The following is an 8,002-nucleotide window of genomic DNA, read 5'->3' as shown; positions in this document are numbered from 1 at the left end:
TGTCAACACACCTTCTCCATACACATCAGTCAATTTCATTCTGGCTTGAACAGCATTTTTACCCTTTCCGTAGTAAAACAGTAAGATATGTCGAAAATGCTGCTTATCGCTCTCCATATTTAAAAGGGCACCAACCAAAAACTACTGCGTAGAATTAATTGGAATTTTTCACACACAAGCCTTGCTATATGAGCTTTCAAATCATATAAAAATTATACGGCTTAAATGTGAAGTTGGGTGCAAAAGAAAATGACTTTCCGAACAACCCTATAGAATGCAGATTCGGGCTATAGGGCCGTGGTCTAAGTGAACCATTCAGTCCATGGACGAATCTGCATTCTACCATGGATTCCGGCCGTGAAAGCCTCTGTTCTTATATTGTTACATTGTCATTATTTTGATAAATATTTATGTTCCTAAACATTTACTTACGTAAAAAATTGCATGAATCAGAAGTTAACAACGTATAAAAATACTGGGCTAACAATTATCGGGGAATTTCCTTACTGTCTGGAAATGACGGAATATATTTACTGCATGGATGTACCTACACCTTGCGTCATTACTTACCTTCTGTTAATGGAAAGTTAAGGCAAATTATTTGGTAAAACAACAACAAAATGCGAAATACATATGTTAAATAGGTACAATATGTCAGGGTCGATAAATAAATATAAATATACATGTGTATTTATCTTGAACGTTGTGTTGCAGTCAAACTACCTAAATAAGTTGGTTTTAAAATTACAGAAATTTTTGTAATAAATTTTTTTTTATAACCAGCTTTATAAAATGTGTTAATTTATTACTCAAAGCCATTTATTGCTTTATTCATATTTTATGCCTCAGGTAATTACTTGAGTTGAATACACTACAAAAAAGTTTAAGATAATTAAACAATTTTAAAAAGTGAAGCGTCATACACCGACTTTTACTTCTAGAATATTTTTAATAAACTGAAAACATAACAAAAACTAAATTATCTCTCGAACAAGGCAATTTATTCCTTTCTAATTCTACAAGTGTATATAATTCATCAGTTTTACTGTTTGAAAATGCAACTGTTTTATTGTTGTCGCAGTAACAAAAAACGTAAAAATGAAAAGTATGTATAGAGTGGATAATTTATGATTTGTCCTTTACGGAACTTCGATGTAACAGATTGTACACAATAATAATTATAAAATGTTAAGTGCCGCTTGATTGTTGTTAACTACCTACTTACTATCACCAGTTTTTGTTTTTTCTTTTAATGGTCATTAGCAGAATAACAGAATGTAAGAATTTATTCTGAATGTTTTGTTATTTGTTTATTTAAGTTATTAGCAGAAAGCTCTATTTTTAACTAGATGTTGACCATATCTTCACATAATTCTGACTACTTTAATTACTTAGCGAGCTATGACAGTATGCGCCATCTACTGACATTTACCGCTAACTGAAGTATTTCAGATGCTGGACAAGTACCTTAATATGATATACATATAGATGTCCAACAGCATCAACGATGCAGGCCTATAAGAAAGCATTTAATTCTTCTCAATCATTTCTTTATACTTCTACAGGGTGGTCCAAAAAGTACACAATATATATAAGTTTAATCGAAAAACTTTTCTAGTAAAACTTGCTCCCTATTTTAATGCAAGATCGTCTGTATTATCCAAATTTAATTTACTATACAGAGTGTTCCAAAATAGGAAAAAGACGGTTTCGTTTAAATGGCAGTCTTGTAATATGGCTCTAATCGAAGAATGTTATTAGTATAAGTTGTTCAGAAAGCCAAACATTCAAATGTTTTATTTTTTCTAGTCAAATCACTTGCATCAAAAAACATTTTGAATATCGGTGCGATTGTTTGCATAGCTTCCAATTTTAGCTTTAAGAACAACTTTTTCTTATACCTTTCTTCGATTGGAGCCATATTTCAAATCATTATCATATGGTCGTCAGTCCTAAGACTGGTTGGACACGCACCTCCACTCTTTCCTATCTTGAGCTAATATTTCACATGGCTGTCATTCAAATAAAACCTTTTTTTTTTTGAACGCTTTGTATAGGAAATCAAATCTGAAAAACACTGCCGATCTTGTAGTAAAATAGGGAACAAGTTTTGTTTGAAAAATTTTGTAATTAAACTTTGTTTAACAGCAAAGAGCATATTGATTACTTTTTGGGCCAACCTGTATATTATCAAACGTGAATCGCCACCAAGAATTTAATTTGGTTAACGTTCTTTTCACGTGTCCAAGGTACAATGTGTATAACTTCAGCAGAACCAATTCCCTGTAGTGCACATCAACGATCCATTTTAGGACAGAGGTGAATAAATAAAGTCTAGTCTACTGTTTGCGCTTATATACTTTTTTACGAATTTGAAAGTCCCAAAGTTGATGTTAATTACAATGAAGGTGGAAGTAAAAAAACTTATTAGTGTTTCATTTACACAAGTTACTAATGCGCCAGGACAGTCTCTTCGGATTACGCTGGATGGTAGGGCGGAAGACCCTCTTCAGCCTCTTTTTTAGTAATTGTGGGAACATGTGAGTGGTGGCTGGGGTGAGAAAAATGACACGGAAGAAATAGTCAGAAGAGAGTGAAGGAGTATCTGTGGAATATTACAAGCTCGGTTCGAAAATAGAGAAATTGTAACTTTATATTGGGCTTAAACCACATTCTGTGGCTACTCGGTCTTTGTATACAGTATAAACTTTCCACAGCTACACATACTGTTTTCAAAATATATTGAATAGCTACGAAATGAGGTGTTAAGAGGCGAATGATTAGGATATCGTGAATAGAGAAGGTTAGATTAGATTAATGATGTTGGGATGTTCTAGTTTTAGAGAAATGCAAAGGTTAGTTGAGGATAGGAAAAAGTGGAGGTGCGTGTCTAATGGGTCTTAGGACTGACGACCTTATGATAATGATGATGATAACGAAATATCACTGAATAGTCAAAACATTCACAACAGCAACACAAAGTCAACGACCACGATATGCCTTCTTTAATTATACAAATATAAATTTACATTGAAGTAGTTTCGGAAATATTCTAGTGGGTGGTCACCGTTGAGACACCCTGTATATATAAGCTTAATTTACTTATATTTCTTACAACTAATCTGTTTTCTGATTGTTTATTATCTGGAAAAATTACGTGTGCATGCTCACGTTATTTTATTTGCCTTATGACAACATTTTTGTTAATACTGAGAAAATGTATTACAAGTTTCCCGTGTACAGGGTGTAACAGAAATAAGTGCCAAGAGCACTATACAACGTGAAAATTAAGTAAATGTTTGTATGTCCGAATGCTCACCGTTTTCGAGAAAAACGTAATTAAAAATACACGTAAATTCAATTCCGGCCCTGGTTCATAAATACGGTGCGCAACGCTGCACTCAATCAGCTAGTGATTAATCGGTGATGCCGAATTCCCTCCCGCAGGTAGTTTTGGTTAAAATATAGATGTCGAATTCCCTCCCGGGTACTTGCCGAGTTCCCTGCCGTTCATATCAACTCCGATAATTAAGTTAACGACTACTTACCGATTTTATTTATCGAAAATAAATATATATTTATAGTGCAGTTCAGTACTTCAGTAAATTAAAGATAAAATAATTTCAGAAAGAAAACACGTATCAGTTATGAAATGTTTATTTATTTAATTTTAAAATGGTTGGTTGCCGTTGGGAGGCAATTGATGTATAATTAGGAGGGAATTCGACATACCGAAAATTTTAACCCTAATTAAAAACAGGTATATGGGAGGGAACTAGGCATTATCCTGATTAATAGCATCAATGTAGTATTTGTTTCGTATTTTTTTGCTCATGTAATGCTTATTTGTTATAATTAGAAATTAAATTTGTTAAAGGAAGACTCTAACTTAGGATAACACATTAGGCGTCAAAGTACGTTTTCTAGAATTTTGGATTATAAGTGTTTACTTATATTTTGATGTTTTCTTTTCATGAAAGATAAGAGACGCGGATTATACCCGACCGCGGGACCGAATCGGTGTGTAGCCATCAAAACCAATAGGAGGTTTTTCAAACAAACAAAACATAGTGCAACCTTCTTTGTATTTCTTTAAAGTTTTTCGAATGGTTTCGGAGCAAAAAAACAATCATCCCCAACAGCAGTTACTTTTATAAATCTGTCTGCATGAAGCCACAAAATGTAAAAGTTACATATATATCTACCTATTAAAATTATTATTAAATAAAAGGATTGTTTTTTTGTTCTACATAATTCATGTTCAAGATAATGACCATGATAGCATTATTGGTATTGTTAATTTGAGTCAGTTGCGATGTCAACGTTGCATTAGCAGAAGTCTGAATCAGCATTATGATTCTTTCACAAATAACCAACATATAGAAATGTAATAAGAACTTATCTAAACGTTGAGCTTTTCGTTTCGCAGAGCATGGTTTTGTTGTTAAAGTTTGATTAATTTTACGATGTTACTTGTGGAGTAAACAAAATTTACCTTTCGTAATTCTCTATGTACTTATTGCATTATTAGATACAATCAGTAGAAAACGATCACATATCCAGGTTTATGACCGTATCCTTCTTCCAGTTGTGGCGTTTGAAAAAAGTTTGTTACCGTTACCATCTTCTCATATCGTCATCAATGCTCATGGTAAGATGTTCAGCTGTGACTTTGTGCTATAAATAACATATTTCTTTTTTTTTTGTAGAAAATATAAACCATTTAAAACAAATAGAATTTATGAAACTAGAAATAAGTTAGAACAAAACTTACATTTGATAACCATAATAATTTTAAATTTCCGTGAGGAGCCTACATACGCCCTCCAGTATCCGGAGGGCATATTTCGCTATTGAGAGGTTTCCGGGGGTTACTCATTTGGTAATATTTTACGTTGGTATGTAGAAACATTTATTGCATAAGTAGGTATTACTAGCTTTTCCCCGCGGCTTTGCTCGCAGAAATTAATATTGTTTCTCCATAAAACCTTTAACTCCCAATTCACCCTTATAACGTTTTAATTTCAAATACAAACGTAGCAACAACATTTGATCTTTAAGGGTTGATTTTTAAAAATTGCCAAAACACGTATTTGCTTAATTTCAACAATGAACAACCTTCGAGTAAATCCGAGTACAAATAAAATATACCCCATGGAAACGTTGCAACCTCTTTTCATTTGATTAATAATATCAAACAGCATATATACGAGTATCAAGTTTCAAGTAAATTCAACCACAAATACAGTATGTCCCAAACAAAAATTGCAACACCTATTTATCCCCTGCAACTCCTCTTCACCACTCCTCCCCCCAACAGAGATTAAATTTTTGTTATACCATTTTTAACAAATGAACGGCTAGACCGATGTTTTGACTGATAAATTTTTCGTTTTGCTGTCAGTTGCGTTTTCTTATACCACGTTTTATGTCAAGTTCCACGGGAACGGGATAATAAAAACTATCCTATGTCCGTCTCCTGGTTATAAGGTACTTCCCCACCAATTTTCAGCCAAATCGGTTCAGCCGTTCTTGAGTTATAAATAGTGTAACTACCACGACTTTATATATGTCTATAGATTCACCTCGTGCACATCATCATTCAAAACTTTTGCATATATTTTTAGTCACAGAATAAAAAATTGCTTTTGTAATATTACAGTTTTTAATGGTTAATGTCCCGCCGTTCTCCGTGGTCTTTTATATGGGGCAGCTACATATGCCCTCCGGTATCCGGAGAGTACATTTCGCTATACAGAGGTTGTTGCTTCCTGGGTAATATTTACATTGGCTTTAGAAACATATATGTATCGTATGTACATTAGTACCTATGAACAATTAATATACTTAGAATATTTGTTTTTGTTTCCTTTCACATTCGTTTATGGATGGATGGTTCACCCCCACCCCCCAATCATCCTTTAAATTTGTCATATGTTTTTAGTTTCAAAATAGAAATGTCAGTGTATTATGTAGTATAGTAGTATTTCATAACATTATGTGGAAGGCAGAATGATGTCAATCAGTTCAATCTAATCTATAAAATTTCAAATACATATAACTAGAAAATTTAATTTCAAACATTTAAATTTATTTTAAATAGGTTAAATTTATTTTGGAATTTTTATGCACAAGAAATGCTTTATATATGCGTATAGGTAAATATATCGTGTCTTCCACAAAAATAAGTCAAATATACATGTTTCCTTTTTNCGGCAGCTTATAGTGATTTTTGGTGTATTATATGCATACTTACTGAACTTTTGTTATGGTTATATCTCTTATAACTTTGTTATTTCATGTATAGTTCATTATGTAAAGGGTAACACGCGTATATTTTTCTTAATAAGATAAAATAAAATATAATCATCACTTTGGGCATAACCAAACTATTAATTTGTAAAAGCTAATGCTTTAATCTATACATCGAAGACACGGTCAACATCATTAAAGACAGTACAACTGTAGGGATAGATATACAGGGGCAAACGATTAGTATGCTTAGATTTGCAGATGATGCAGCAGTATTAATTAGCATCTAGCAAGGAGGAGTTAGAGACAGCTTTAAATAAAAAGGAAGCGGTATTGATGAAAATAAATAAAAGTAAAACAAAAATACTAGTATGCAAGGGAAGAAAAAGTAGGGAAAGAGCGAATATAAAGATAGGAGACGAAAAATTAGAAGAATAATTGTACAAACGTTGTACGTTGCACGCCAAATTAATATTGTGCAACTAATTAAATCGGATCGATGATTTCGATGAAGAATAAAAATTCGCTGTTTTATTTAAAACATTTACTGGAACTTCTATTCTAATCACTAAAAACTAAACTTCAACGTCTAAATTATAACTATCAAATTCGCCCAACAAAGAAAACTATTTTTGGGTGGTTACTGGAACAAAACTTACTTGTTTGAGCGATGAAATCTGAATGATGTCTGATTCTTAATGTACTATATCTACCAACAGGTAAATTGGTGAATATTATTTTAGCGGGGGTGAATAACTAGAAACTGAATATAACACAGAATATGAAAAGCCCTATCATTAAATGTGAGCACAATCGCCATACAACATTTCTTTCCAGTTTATAAGGGTTCTGTGAATACCCAGGTAAAATGTAAACTGGTCCGGCTTCACTAACTTAGACACTATTGCAAATATGAATTTAAATTAAAAATATTTCATGTACAAAAAAGAGAAAAACTTAGGACTTAACAATAATTTTAGGTAGGAAGTTAGGACGGAATAGGGATATAAAGCTAAGGAGCTAAGTCGCCTTCAATAAAATAAAATCACTTCTATGCTCGCAATACTCGTTAATTTAGAAATCCCAAAAAGATTGTTTAAGTTGTATGCTTGGAGTGCGGCACTGTACTGGTGCGAAAGATGGACGGTGGGCGCGGCGGAAAAGAAAAAGTTAGAAGCGTTCGAAACGTACTGTTACAGGCGAATGATGAGGATACCGTGGATAGAGGAGGTTAGAAACTAAGAGGTATTATAAAGAATAGGAGAACAGAGGACTCTATAGAAGTCAATAAGAAATAGGCGAGATAGGTTGGTAGGACACCTTCTCAGGCACAAAGGTCTAGTCAGATGCATATTAGAGGCAGAAACTGGAGGTAAGAGGAGTAGAGGTAAACCTAGATTAGATTACTGTGCGCAAATAGTTAAGGATGTGAGTTGTTCTGGTTTCAGGGAAATGCGAATATTAGCTCCGGATAGGAAAGAGTGGAAGTGCGTGCCCAACCAGTCTTAGGACTGATGACCTTGTGATGATGAGATTATATTAACTGAGATTGACAATGTTAATGATACAACCAGCATATAGTAGTTTTCTTTTAATGTTGTAGACTTGTATGTAGTCAATCGAAGTCGTTGGCAGTAGGTCTGTATGTCTCTGACGTAAGCAGAAGTTACAATGGCATTTAATAAGGCAGATCACAATGTTAATGCAACAGACGAATTGTACGGTCATCGATATATCCAGAGTAGACTTT

The 8,002-nt window shown here is 33.3% G+C and overlaps 1 long non-coding RNA gene across 1 annotated transcript; it reads left to right on the top strand.

Annotated features, from left to right (window-relative positions):
- The first annotated feature begins 4,334 nt into the window (after positions 1-4,334).
- Positions 4,335-5,787, top strand: LOC108741173. The gene is made up of 3 exons (XR_001938465.1): positions 4,335-4,651; positions 4,710-4,898; positions 5,663-5,787. It is a non-coding gene; the product is annotated as an uncharacterized LOC108741173 (long non-coding RNA).
- Positions 5,788-8,002: the final 2,215 nt, after the last annotated feature.

The sequence above is a fragment of the Agrilus planipennis genome, unplaced genomic scaffold (genome assembly GCF_000699045.2).
Source record: "Agrilus planipennis isolate EAB-ADULT unplaced genomic scaffold, Apla_2.0 scaffold94, whole genome shotgun sequence".
NCBI classification, from domain to species: domain Eukaryota; kingdom Metazoa; phylum Arthropoda; class Insecta; order Coleoptera; family Buprestidae; genus Agrilus; species Agrilus planipennis.
This window is presented reverse-complemented; position numbering and strand designations above follow the sequence as displayed.